Here is a 14947-nt window from a genome sequence, read left to right as displayed (position 1 = left end):
TTCATAAAATTATTCACCATTTTTTGTAACTGATATCGTCGTTAATTTCCTTAGCACAGATGATTCATCCTTCTTATGGAGTTTCTTTTTCTCTCATGAATTACACCCATGAGAGCTATGAAATCCGTTCATAAAAGTTTATCACTGCTCCTCTTCTTTATTTCATTTGAATCTATTTTCCCAGTTCGCAGCAGTCAAATCTGGCTTCATACCTTTGTGAATGCCTTTGTTTAAGTTTAAAACACTTCAGACCCATATATCTTATGCTCAGACTGAAGATAAAAATCTATCATGTTATTATTATCTTTGTCTGGAGGACCCTCTGCAATGACACCATTGACTGATCCTCATTCAATGAACATTGTCAAATCTGAAAACCCTGTTTCCCTCTTTGATTCCAGATGCATTGTTTACTTCACAGTGCTTGATTGATTTATTGTTATTGTCACATACCAAGATACCGTGAAAAATATTGTTTTGCGTATTAACCAGACAAATCGCACCTTACATAAGTGTGCTAGGGTAATAAGAAAGAATGCAAAATACAGAGTGCTGCAATATGATAAATGTCTCCTTTATCAGGATAGAGAATTAGAATGTGGAGTGTTTCGTAGTGAAGTTCAGCTCATTAAAGTTGATCGGTGCAGTTTCCAAAGATTGCATTCTTTATTCACAGAAATGACTTATGATTTTTTTTAAGAAAGCAATAGAAGGTGGACATTTTTCAAATCCTCAGCTAAGGAAGATCAGAAGCTTATTCTCTTTCTTTTCCATGTCTGCCAATGATTGCCCCTGGCTCTTGTTTATCAATGTATTGTGAATGTTTTCATTCTTCTCCCCAGAAAAAAAACAAGTGAATTTTACTGAACTTGACTTTCCTGCTCTTTGGATGCTGTTCGACTGGGTGTGCTTTTCCAACTTTACATTTATTGACTCTTTACTCAACTGATGAGTTGGTGGACAGATTTGAACAATGATGGCCATTGTGAAGTGTCGTTCCAGTGTAGTGATTGTGCTGTTTGAGCTGCCTGGTAGTGAAAAAGATGCATTACAAACTCCCAGTCTTGTGCAAACTTAGCTCCATGAAAATGTCTAACATATCCTTTGATGGTGAACTGACTGATGAGGAGACAAATTTATAAAATTGTTTGAGGATGGAACAACTGGGGTAGGTATATTATTAAAATAGTTAAGTAGCCGCTAGATATTGCATATTCAGATTTCCAAAAGACAGCTGGAAAAATTGCTGTGCCAAATATAAGTAGGCATGTTAAGGGGATGGGGGTGATATATTACCATGGCTGAAGGGTTGTTGAATGGCTAAGAAAGCAGAGTGTGTGGATGATTAGGACATTTTCACATTGGCAGGCTGTGACTAGGGGAGAGCTGCATGGGTCATTCCCGAACTTTAGTCATTTTGTAATCTCTATTAATGAATGGGGAAAAATAAAGAGAATGTAGGAAATAAAACAAGCGCGTAATATAAGTTTGCTGATGATTTGATGTTAGGTCAGAATGTAAGATGTGACAAGAAGACAAAGCCTCAAAGGGACATAGACAACTTAAGTGAGTGAGCAACAAAATAGCAGAAATGAATATCATGTGCAAGTGTGAAGTTTGTCACATTTGTAACCAGAATAGAAAGTGGAACGTTTTTAAAGGCATTAATGTTTAAAGACTGGTGTTCTGAGATACTTGGATGAATTTATGTAAAGAATACAAAAAATTAGCATGCCCCTACAAAAGGCAACCAGGAAGGCAAATGGCACGTTGGCATTTATTGTGTGAAGATTCAAATACAGTATTGAGGAAGTCTTGCTACAAATGCCTAAGTGAGACCATACCAAAAGTGTATCTAAAGAAGGATACAGTTAGTTTGTAAATGGTACAGGGAAGGTTCACAAGACTGGTGCCTGTAATGATAAGGTTGACCAATGCTGAGAGGTTGAGTATGATGAGCCTACAATTTCTAGCATTTGAATGAGAGGACATCAATTTGAAATGTGCAAGATTCTGTAGAGGCTTGACTGAAGAGGGTAGACATGAGACATTGCAAGCATGGGAAACAAAATTAATAACATGGAATCATGGCTTCAGGATTTGGAGACGGTCGTGTAAGTATGACATGAACTTTAATGAATGCAATGAAAATTTAAATGATGGATGTGGGCCTGGGACAGGATGGGAGTCAAAGCACAGTAGGCATTCCCTTTGTGATAAATGTATCGATAGTCAGCACATGTAGCGCTTTCGTCAGGTCGGTACACATACTGTGACTAGAGCAACAGAGGACAGATGATAGGGTGACTCAGGATATGGTTCCACTGCAGGGACTGGTCTAGGAGCCCCTTCATTATGATCCAGACACAGTGAACGGTATCATTCCAGCATGCTGTACTCTGCACCATTGGGGCAGGAAATGAGGAAATGTTCTGGATGCTCTCCTTGCATTCAGCTGTGCCAGGTGCTACATGCCAGATAGGACCTGACTGACACCCAGTTCCAGTCGGTGAGAGCTGGCTGCATTGGACCGTCACGGTGTCAAATAATTGTGGGTCATGATGCCAGCATTTAGTTTGTATTGTAGTGGTAACTTGCAGCATTCATTTGTTTCGCATGCGTGTTAATTTTTGGTGGCAGAAAATAAAAGCTCACTTCCGGTAATGTCTAATTCCTTGTCTCTAAGTGATGTTCTGCAGATCTCCAGTGGGCATTAGTGATAGAGTAGTGGTGACCTAGTGAAAGTGTTTAAATGGGATGTAGCTTAGGACAGGTGAGCTGTGTGTCTTGGTGGTTAAAGAATGACTAAGGTGAAAGAATAGGGTTGTATTTGCAAGGGGGTGTCAGCAATGACAACTATATGCTGTGAGCAGTGTGGTTTTGTGGCCACTGTGCCATTACATTGCTGATGCGGGCAACAGCAGAGACTGCCAAATCATGTCTAGTTGCACAGCAGCCTTTCAAAGATATTGAATGGCAAATTGTTCCATAAACAGCAGATGGTGAGATGGGGTTAGAAGAGGAACATAACAGGTACGGGTAGATAGATAAATAGCTGTTCTAGCTATACAACGCAAGCATATAACTGACAATATGGAAAATTCCCCAGATATTCCCTATACACTAAAAGCAGGATATATCCAACAACCCAGCCAATTAGCACCCTATCAGTCTAGGTCAGTCATTGATAAAGTGATGGAAAGTGTCAACAACAGTGCTATTAAGCATTATTTGCTCAGCAATAATCTGCTCCCTAATGCTAAGTTCAGGTTCTGCCAGAGCTACGCAGTTCCTGACTTCATTTTATCCTTGAAACAAAATGGACAAAGGAGTGAACTCCACGGGTGAGTTGAGAGTGACTTCCCTTGAATCAAGGCTGTATTTGATCATGTGGCATCAAGGAACCCGAGCAAAATAAGATTTATTGGGAATTAGGGAAAAACTCACCCCTAGTTAGAGTTGTACCTGGCAAAAGGAAGATGGTTGTGGTGGTTGGAAGTTTGTCTTCACAGCTCAAGGGCATCTCAGGGTAGTGTCCTAGACCTAACCATCTTTAGTTGCTTCATCAATAACCTTCCCTCCATCAGAAGGTCAGATGTGGAGATGCTCACTGATGATTGCACAATGGTCAGTACCATTTGTAATTCCTCAGACACAAAACTGCATTGTATCCAAAGGCAGCGAGACCTAGATGATATCCAGTCTGGAGCTAACAAGTGGCAAGTAATTATTGTAGCCGCACAGATGCAAGGCTGTGACTATTTCCAGTTAGAAAGTCTAACCATTGCCTTGCAGCATTCATCAGCATTATCATTACTGAGCCCACAGTTTCAACAACCTTGAGGTTGGCATTGACCAAAAACTGAACTGAACTAACCATGCAGATACTATCACTGAAAAAGCAGATCAGAGGGTAGAAATACTGCAGTGAGTAACTCACCTCCTGACTCCCTAAGCCTGACCACTTTCTCCAAGTTATATGTTAAGAATGTGATAGAATACTCCCAACATGCCTGATCAGTGCAGCTCCAACAACAGTCAAGAAACTTGACGACATCTAGGACAAAACCTGTTGCACCCTTCCCATCAGCCAGAGATGTGAGGCTCATATTACTGCTATATTACCACAGGCAAAGACAGGAAGCTTGCCATGGTTGCCAGGTGTCGTCAGTCAGGTGACAGGAGGTAGCCTTCAGTCAGGGGCTTCCAGCACAGTAAGTCAAATGCAGCTTTCAATACCAGTCCTGGCACTTGGGTATGATCAGTCAGCAGCTTAGTCAGTCAGAGTCAGAACTCTCTCAACATAAAGGGTGAGGAGCTAAATGTCCAGCAGCCCACTACACATCTCAACTTGTTCTGCCATATTTTGGGCTGTTTTGCGATTGGAATGATAGAGGCAGGTATTAAGTGGGCTGAATGTAGGTGGCACAGATGTTGCTTTTTGGTGCATTTGGGGATGTGTCCTCAGTGAGTGAGTAGGCAGTGCAGAGGGCATGCCGGGTTAGTGGTATTGTGGGTTGGAATGAATAAGAGGGAGCAGGGGAACGATGTTGCAGGCAATAGTGAGAGTGGTAGAGCATAAGTCTTTGTGAGAGGTCAGTATGGTAGCAGAGATAGTGCAAATGTGAAATATCGTAGAGAAGATGGTGAAACTTACCCTGGCAGAGTGGAGGCTATTAATGTTCTGTCTGCATTGTTGTGCATTTTTCCAGCTGAGATATTAGGCAACCTTAGTCCAGCCTGGCATGAATGGTGTCATGCGGTCTTGGGGAAAGGGGACCTCTTAGTCCTAAAACACTCCATCCAGTAGGACCTCCAGATATCTGTGCATAGAGTCAGCACCAGGTTTCCTTGTCTGCTATACCTCTAGCAAATGCTAGGAGCCATGAAGTGAACTCTAGAAAATGGTGTTTGCCTAGATAAGGTTCTACTCTGAGATATCCCAGCAATGTGGGTTATTCCATTAATAATGAAGGGTGAGAAGGGACTTGAATCAGTGGGATCGGATTGCAGATGGCAGAAGCGTCGGTGGACGATGCGCTGGATCCAGAGGCTGGTGGGGTGATACGTGAGGACGAGGGGGATTCTGTTTTGGTTGTTATTGAGGGGAAAAGGTGTCAGGGATTATTTACCCACCAAACCATCATGGTGTCTCTCTTGGCTGATACAGCCTGACCCAGCTGGATGTATGCTTCTAAGCACAGTGTCCATTTCGCTACATTACAATAATAGTTTCTATTGCTGTCCAAGGTGGAGTGTGAAGTCCAGAAACATACTGTTAGTGGATCAGAAATGTGTCATCGGCTTTCTTAGAGGCTGGAACATGTCTGGTGATAATGTCCGTGTATGGGTGTTGTGTGTGTCCAGTACAAGAATATTCTCCTGAGCTACAATGCCAGTAGTGTAACTCACAGCATCCATCCCCACTTCCTTTCCCTATCGTTGTTCCACAATACAAACATCTTTCTGCAACTTCCCAAGGCTACTGGTGGCCCAACATTAATTTTTCTCGTCAGGCGTGATGTCTGTGGCGTTTTGACAGATAAGGGCAGTTTAAGGGCAGATGACACTGAATATCAATTCTGAGACAGCTTCAGGCCCAGACTAATTTCTACTTGTTTCCCCTGAGTTTGAAATTACTAAACAGCATGATTGATTCATATTCCTATTTACTGACGGTCAAATGGCAAATAGCACCAATTTGGCAAGCTAAAAGGTTTAGATTTGTATTAGCATATAACTTCATTTATTTACTGAGACAAAAAAAGTCGTAATCTCTCCAGTCTAGAACGCGAGGGATCTCTGAATTTTCTCAATCATAGAATGATGTTAAAATGCCTAATCACCGTTGTGTGAATCAGAACACACTGTAGATATTAATATTTACCTGAAACATAAAACATTGCTAAACATTACAACACAGTAATAAAAAAACTGTTTGACTTATTTAAATGCTGCATGTTTCATGTTTTCAGTCCCAAAGTGCTGAACTCAATTGATTCTTGTGTCTACTCAAAGTACTTGCATATAATTGGTATTTCTGAACAATAAATGTCTGGATTGAAGAAGTTATAGTGTAATAGATTACCCAGCTGTAGATAGGCTGCCTGCCACTATAGTTTGTTATATTCAACTGTTCACTGCGCTGCAGTAGATAAAATCTAAACCTGCAGCAGTGGATAAAAATTAAACCTGCTATATTTCCAGCTGTAAACAGGAATTTGTTAGAATTGTCAGCAGTCATGGTTCAGGCCAAATAATAAATTCTCTAAATATTCTGACATTTATCAAGATAACATTTCTTTATGTTCACTGTGGGAGTCTGTTGTTCTTCTCTTTACATTCCGATGTGATATTTGGAACAACTGGAGAACATAAGGGATAAAAAAAGTCATTCAATATTCATGAGTAATAATGGGAACTGCAGATGCTGGAGAATCCGAGGCAATAAAATGTGAGGCTGGATGAACACAGCAGGCCCAGTAGCATCTCAGGAGCACAAAAGCTGACGTTTCGGGCCTAGACCCTTCATCAGAGAGGGGGATGGGGTGAGGGTTCTGGAATAAATAGGGAGAGAGGGGGAGGCGGACCGAAGATGGAGAGAAAAGAAGATAGATGGAGAGGAGAGTATAGGTGGGGAGGTAGGGAGGGGATAGGTCAGCCCAGGGACATGGTCGAGCAGTATCAAGGCTGAGGAGATTACAAGAGAGTTGCAGTGGGAGAGAGATTCCCTGAGATTGGTCCGTAGGGAGGAGGGTAACTTCTTCAGGTTAGGCATCCCTGGAAGAGGCTTCGCAGTGAGGTTAAAATTGTATCAGTGATAATGGGAGCTGCAGATCCTGGAGAATCCAAGATAATAAAATGTGAGGCTGGATGAACACAGCAGGCCCAGCAGCACCCCAGGAGCACAAAAGCCGACGCCTCAGGCCCAGACCCCCCACCAGAGAGGGGGACGGAGCGAGGGCTCCGGAACAAATTTCATTGATTGTCTGCAGCCTGAGGTCAATTCAAAGATATACCTATGTATATTCCCAAGGGATTCAATGCAGCTTTGTCTCTGTTCTTACGACTGTAATTGGTATTGCCAGTAACCTGATGAAAATATAATGGCCTATTTCCGGAGGCCCAACAAGTAAAGTAAAACAACTCTGCCTGTTGATCTATCATATCTGTTGTGTACTTCTTAACTGTGGTAGACTTCCACTTTAAGAATCTGATCATGTGATATCAAGATGCTGTAATCTGTCATTGAGGAGGGTAGCAATTTATTCAAACCTTGCTGCCTGCAAAATGACAGCTCCTTAATAAAGCTCCTGCTGTTAAACTCTTCAGTCCACTGGATCTTCTGAGAATGTAACAATTTATTTTTATTAGAACCTTTATAACTAGAGTAACTTCATTTGATATCGGCCCTGTATAATTGCAGGAAGACATCCCTGCTTTCATACTTGAATCGTCTCTTGAATAAAAGCCAACACACCATTTACCTTTGCTGCACCTTGTTGTATAGAAATTGTTGTATGAAGACATCCAGATCTCTAGCAACATTTACCTCTCTGTATTAATAACCATTCAAATAAATATATGCCTTCCTACTTTTGCTACCAAAGTGGATAAACTCAAATTTATTTTTTTAATGCATCTGCCATGCATTTGCCCACTCATTAAACCTGCCAAAATCACACAGTATTCCTGTGATTTTAACAAGCACAATTATTTAAATCTTGAATTATGTCAATATTTAGATAGACAGTTCTCAAAAGTTTGATTTTTCCAACTTTTACAGTTTTATGGTAGCTATTCTTATCATCTAGGGAAAATCTCCTGTTCAGCAAGTAGTGAAATTATTGCCCATTTTAATCCTACTTTCTCCTAATTTTAGAGACAGGAAAGTGGAACTAAAATAGTTTAACTAGTACTCTACATGATAATAACTGAGTTGAAATGAGCCACTATTTGTTTAATTGATGCTCTTTCTCGCGTGACTAATTTCTAATGCACTGACGACTATTTCATTTTTCTTTATGCAGTATGAGAATTTGAGAAATTTATTCTTAAACTAAGTTAAAGAACTTACTCTATTAATGGTGCTTACTGTACATAAATGACAACCATGTATCCTTCTACTTTTCAAGTTTAGGAAAATGGTGCTATGCTTAAAGTGAGTGTATTAAATATTTGAACTTTAAATGATCCAGTTATATATAGCACTTTGATGTTGTGTCAAGAATTCACAATCACATTTCTCAGCTGGTGGCAAATTAAGAGGAGCTATTCAATTTGACAGAGGAAGGGAAAGACATATTCAAGAGCAGGCCATGCAGGTAACTTCACTTATCCTCTTAATGGCTTAGACAGAATGTTGATGTCTGCTCAGTGCAATATTGACCAGGAAACCAAAAATGATAGATGAAATATAAAACATTTATTTTAATTAGTAGAGCAAATGTAATTGAAAGCACCACTTTTCCTGACAACATGAAGTTCAGTGTTGAATTAACATGACATACAATTTAAGAATTAAATTCTGAAACACGCCTGAAAATGGCAGTTTCATAAAAGACCCAACTTGAAACCTGAGCATGAAAGCCAGTTATGGTTGTTACCATATGGCTTTGCATGCATTCCAGGAGCTATCTTAACATCAGGAAATATTTTTCCTCTATTTCCTGATACATTTCAGGGACTCCATAAAGTTAGGTGTTAACATTAGAGATCTTTACTAATTTCAAGTCAATTGATATCCTGTGTGCAAGCAGGAATCTGTGGTAGAATTTGTTTTTTTTAATTCATTCAAGGGATGAGGACATTGCTCACCAGACAGCATTTATTGCCCATGCCTAATTGCCCAGAGGGCAGTTCAAAGTCCACCACATTGCTGGGGCTCTGGAGTCACATATAGACCAGATCAGGCAAAGTTGGCATTTTCCTTCCCTAAAGGACATTAGTGAACCAGATGGGTTTTTTCCAACAATTGAAAATCGGTTTAAGGTCATCATTAGATTCTTAATTCTAGATGTGTTGTTGAATTCAAATTCCACGACCTGCTGTGGCGAGAATCAAACATCTCTTGATTAACAGTCCACCGATAATACCCGTAGGCCATTGCATCCCCAGTTTTGATCAGTTTGCAATTTCAAATTTATTTGGCTTCTGAGAACATTTTAGCAACACGTGAGAGTACAATGTATGGATAGTCAACCAGTATGAAGATAACACCAATGGTGTTTCTGTGCTTAGTTTACCTACAAAGCGGGCTGCATCTGATATTGTTATGTCATCATAACTTTGGAGCTATTCCCATGTTATGTTTTGCCATTTACTTCTGTACAGGCCTGTACCCTGACTCATATTGTAAAACAAATCAAAGGTCCAGTGGTGTATCTTCAAAATGACGCGATAATTGAAATTGTACGGTTTTCAGCAATGTGATTTCAGGCCGAAACTAAGTGCTGAACATCAAACATAAACACATAACAGGACACTATGCATTAGTCAAAAAATAAATTCATATTATTTAAAATGCTATCACCATTGTGGGATCTTTTCCTGCAAGTTTCCTTCATAGACATGTACTTTGATTTTCTAAAATTCATCATAACTGTTGATTTTTCACTTCTTGGTTTTGACTTGATGAAATCCCTTATATCTGGGATATTTGTATACATCAAAGGGCTTCATGTAATCTTTGCACTGTGGCCAGCTCTTCCAATTGTGTTTGTTGTCCAGAATGTACAGCCTGGGTTTTATGCATTTTCTAGATGTTTATATTGTTCACAGGATGCAGACATCATCAGCATTGCTAACATTTATTGCCTATCCTGAACTGCTAATGAGAAGGTGGTAGTGAGTCGCCTTCTCAAATTGCTGCTTTTCACATGGTGGCATTGGAGAAGGAGGGAGCTGTTCTGCTAGGACCAGAATCCTGGTGAATTGCATAATTACCATCACCATCAGTGCCTCTGGATATATCCTGCCCCTTTGGCAGGACAGATGCAGCAGAGGTGGTGATGCAGTGGCTTACAATCAGGAGGGAATTGCCTTGGGACCTCATGAAGTCTCATGGCTTCAGGTTAAACACGGGCAAGAAAACCTTCTGCTGATTACCCTGTACTGTCCTCCCTCTGCTGATGAATCAGTGCTGTTCCATGTTGAACAACATTTGGAGGAAATATCAAGGATGTCAATGGCACAAAATGTACTCTGGGTAGGGAATTTCATTGCCTACTACCAAAGTGGCTCAGCCACAGTGCTACTGATCAAGCTGGTCAGGTCCTAAAGGACATAACAGCTAGACTAGGTTTGCAGCAGGTGGCAAAGGAACCAACAAGAGGGAAAAACATACTTAGACTTCACCCTTACTAATCTGCCAGTTGCATATGCATCTGTCCATGACAGTACAGATAATCCTTCAATAATGTAATAGTTGCATACTTGTTTGACCTTGTGCTATAGAAAATCACTGTAGAGAATTGCATTATAGGAAAATCACTATACCTGTACAGCAGAAAGTTTGCATTATACAAACGGCGTCCACTATTTATCAATTGTGTTGCAGCTAATTCACGTCAACAAAACACACGTTATTTCAGAACTACCTTTATTGGTAAGAGTGATGACTACACAGTCCTTGAGGAGGAAAAGTCTGGGCTTCACATTGAAAATAATATTCATTGTGTTGTATGACACTATCACTATGCTAAATGAGACAGAATTTGAACAGATCTAGCAACTCAAGAGTGGGCATCCATGAGAACTGTGGGCCATCAACAGCTGCAGAATTGTACCCCAGCACAATCTCATGTCTCAGTATATCCCCCAATCAACTATTATTCTCAAGCCAATGAAGCAACCCTGGTTCAATGGAGAGGCCAGGAACAGTACCAGCCATATCTGAAAATAGGGTGTCAACCTGGTGAAGTTATCAAACAGGACTACTTGCATACGTAACGGCAAAGCAGCAAGTGACAGATGAAGCTAAGCGTTTCCACAACAAACGGATCACATCTAAGCTCTGCAGTTCTGCCACACACAGTCATGCTCGATGATGTACAATTAAACCACTCATTGGAGGAGGAAGCTCCATAAATATCATCATTTTCAAAGATGGAAGAACCCAGAACATTAGTGCAAAAGATAAGGCTGAAGACTTTGCAGCAATCTTCAACCAGAAGTGCCAAGTGGATTATCCAACTTAGCCTCCGACAATGGCATTACAGAATCTAATCTTTATCCAATTTAGTTCACTGCATGTGATATCAAGTAATAGTTTGAGACACAGGATACTGCAAAGGCTACGGGTTCTGACAACATTCCATCAATAGTACTAAAGGCTCCAAAACTTGCCACTTCCATAGCCATAGAAGTATAAAGTCATAGTGTTGTACAGCATGGAAACAGACCCTTCAGTTTAACTCATCCATGCTGACCAGAAATCCTATATTAATCTAGGCTCATTTGCCAGCATTTGGCTCATTTTCCTCTGAACCGTTCCTATACATGTATGCATCCAGATGTTTTCTAAATGTTGTAATTGTACCAGCTTCCACCACTTCCTCTGGCCGTCCATTCCATACACGGACCACCGTCTACATGAAAAAGTTGTCCTTTAGATCCCTTTCATATCTTTTTCCTCTCACATTAAATGGACTCCCCTACTCTTGGAAAAAGGCCTGGGTCATTCACCCTATTCATGCCCTTTATGAGTTTATAAACCTCTATAAGGTCACTGCTCAGCCACTGACACTTCAGGGAAAATAACTGCAGTGTATTCAGCCTCTCCCTATAGCTCAAACCCTTATCAAGGCAACGTTGTTGTAAATCTTTTCTGCACTGTTTCAAGTTTAATAACATATTTCCTATCGCAGGGAGACCAGAATTGAATGCAGTATTCCAGAAGCAACCTAAACAATGTCTGTACAGCCACAATATGACCTCCAAACTTTTACGCTCAATGCACTGACCAATAAAGCCAAGTGTACTGAATGCCTTCTTTTGTACCCTGTCTACCTGTGACTCTACCTTATATGTGCTATCAGCCTGCGCCCCAAGGTCTCTTTGTTTGGTAACACACCCCAGGACTCTACTATTAGGTGTAAAAGTCCTGCCTGATTTGCCTTACCAAAATGCAACACATCACATTTCCAAACTCTTCCAGTACAGTTACAACACTGGCATTTACCCAACAATGTGGAAAATTGCCCAGTTATGTCTTGTACATAAAATGCAGAACAAATACAACCCAGTCAACTACCACCTGATTAGTTTGTTCTCAAACATCAATATAGTGATGGAAGGTTCATCAACAGTGCTATCAAGCTACGCTTGCTCAGCAATAACCTGCTCAGTGATGCCCAGTTTGGGTTCCTAAAGAGTCACTCAGCTCCTGACCTCGTTACAGCCTTGGTTCAAGCATAGACAAATGAATGGAATTCCAGAGATATGGTGAGAATGACAGCCCTTGACCTTAAGGCTGCATTCGACGGACTGTGCCATCAAGGAGCCACAGCAAAACTGGAATCAGTGGGTAATAGGGAACAAATTCTCCGGTGTTTGTCATTCCTGGCACATAGGAAGATGGTTGTGTTTGTTGGAGGTCAGTCATCCCAGCTCCAAAACATCTCTGCAGGAGTTAGTCTGAGTAGAGTCCTAGGCCCAACTATCTTCAGTTACTTCATCAATGACCTTCCCTCCATCATAAGGTCATAAATGGGGATGTTTCCCAGTGATTGCATGATGTTCAGCACCATTCATGATTGCTCAGATACTGAAGCAAGTCCATGTTCACATGCAATGAGATCTGGACTATATCCAGGCTTGGGCTGGCAAATGGCAAGTAACATTTGTGCCAAACAAATGCCAGGTTATGACCATTACCAATGAGAAACAATGGAACTACAACCCCTTGATATTCAATGGTATAACTATCACTCAGTCCCCAACTATAAATTGGGGGCTATCATTGACCAGAAACACAAGTGGTCTTACCACATAAATACAGTGGCTACAACAGCAGATCAGAGGCTGGGACTGCCAAAGGACTTACCTCCTGACTCCCAAATGTACAAGTCAGCAGTGTGATGGAATATTCCCCACTTGCCTGGATGAGCACAGCCCCATCAACACTCAAGAATTTGACACCATCCAGGAAAAAGCAGCCTGTTTGATTGGCACCACATTTTCAACCATCCACTCTCTCCACCACCAACACTCAAGATGCACTGGAGAAATTCACTAAAAATCCCCAGGCAGCACCTTCCAAACCCACAACCACTTCATCTAGAAGGAAAACAGCAGCAGGTACATGAGAACACCATTGCCTCAAATTCCCCCGTCAGCCACTGGAAATATATCATTGTTCTTTTATTGCTGGGTCAAAATGGGATTGGGGTGAATGTAGTGCGCAAAGCTGGGGTGTGGTTTTTGCCAGTGCATGGAAAATTACGGAAAAATTTAAAGCAGGGGTTGGGTTTAGTAGAGGTCATTAACGTTTCCACAATAAATAATATGATAAAGAGAATGAAAAGATTCAGGAATCTAACTTCAAGCATAGCAGATAAGGGGACAACTGTGAGAAGGAGGGCAGTCAATGCAGACGGAAGGTGTTCTGCTCAATAACACACAGTGTGCAAAACAAGGTAGGGAAGAGAAGGGGCCAAGGTTACTGTGTTAGTGTGGAATTAAATTATATTGATAACAAGTAGTGATATAATGCTGGAAGGCATAAAATCTGTGTAGGTAGAGTTTGGGAACCGCAAAGGGAAAAGGACCCTGTGGGGTTTTGCACAGGCCTCCCCGCAGTCGTCAGGACATGGGGAAGAAGATAAATCAGGAATAGATGAGGCATGTGAGAATTAATCATTGAGGCGGGGAGAGCCTTCAATATGCAGATGGACTGGAAAAATCAGGCTGGGAGTGAGTGTCAAGAGAAGGAATTTGTGAAAGTCTATGAAATTTTTTTTGGAGCATCTTAAGGTACAGCCCATTAGGGAACAAGCAATTCTGGATTTGATAACATGTGATGAGGCAGACTTGATGAGGGATCTGAAGATGAGGGAACCTTTAGTAGGCAGTGACCATAATTTGATATAATTCACCCTGCATTTTGAGAGGGAGAAGCTAGATTCGGGTGTATTGAAAATACAATTGAGTAATAGTAACTGCAAAGCCATGAGGGAGGAGTTGACCAGGATTGATTGGAAGGGGAACTTAGCAGGGAAGATGGTGGAGCAACGATGGGAGGATTTTCTGGGGATAACTAGGGAGGCACAGCAGAAATTCTTCCAAGAAAGAAGAAGCATACTAAAGGACTGGATGAGGCAGACATGGCTGACAAGAGAAGGCAAGGACAATATAAAAGCAAAAGAAAAAGCTTGCAATGTGGCAAAGATTAGTGGGAAGTCAAAAGATTGGGAAGACTTTAAAACAAGCAGAAAACTAAAAATTGATCAGTGGAGAGAGGGTGAAATATGAGAGTAAACTAGCTAGTAATATAAAATAAGATTTCAAGAGTATTTTAGATGCCTAAAAAGGTATTAGAGATACAAAAGTGGACATTGGACTGCTGGAAAAAGCAGTTGGAGAAATATTAAAGGGGAATAAAGAAATAGCAAAGGAACTGAATAGGATTTTTGCATTTGTTTTCACAGTAGAAGACACCAATAGCACACCAGAACTTCAAAACAGTCGGGGCAAGAAGTGAGTAGAGTGGTTGTCACTAAGGAAAATTGCCCGGACCAGATAGAATACACCGCAGTGTTCTGAACAGTATAGCTGAGGAGATTGTGGAGGCATTGGTGATGATCTTTCAGGAATCACTGGAGTCAGGGACAAGATCACTAAAGATCACTTGGAAAATGACTAATGTAACATGCCTGGTTGAGAAGGGAAAGAGGCAGAAGATGGAAATGACAGAGTACGTTATTAAGGATGAGATTGCAGAGTAATT

At 41.0% G+C, this 14947-nt stretch overlaps 1 protein-coding gene across 3 annotated transcripts in view; it reads left to right on the top strand.

Moving 5' to 3' along the window:
- Window positions 1-14947, top strand: part of kcnip4a (potassium voltage-gated channel interacting protein 4a) — a 1101054-nt gene that overhangs the window by 357878 nt on the left and 728229 nt on the right. The gene's annotated exons all lie outside the window — the stretch shown is intronic.

Source organism: Stegostoma tigrinum, chromosome 1 (genome assembly GCF_030684315.1).
Source record: "Stegostoma tigrinum isolate sSteTig4 chromosome 1, sSteTig4.hap1, whole genome shotgun sequence".
NCBI classification, from domain to species: Eukaryota; Metazoa; Chordata; class Chondrichthyes; order Orectolobiformes; family Stegostomatidae; genus Stegostoma; species Stegostoma tigrinum.
This window is presented reverse-complemented; position numbering and strand designations above follow the sequence as displayed.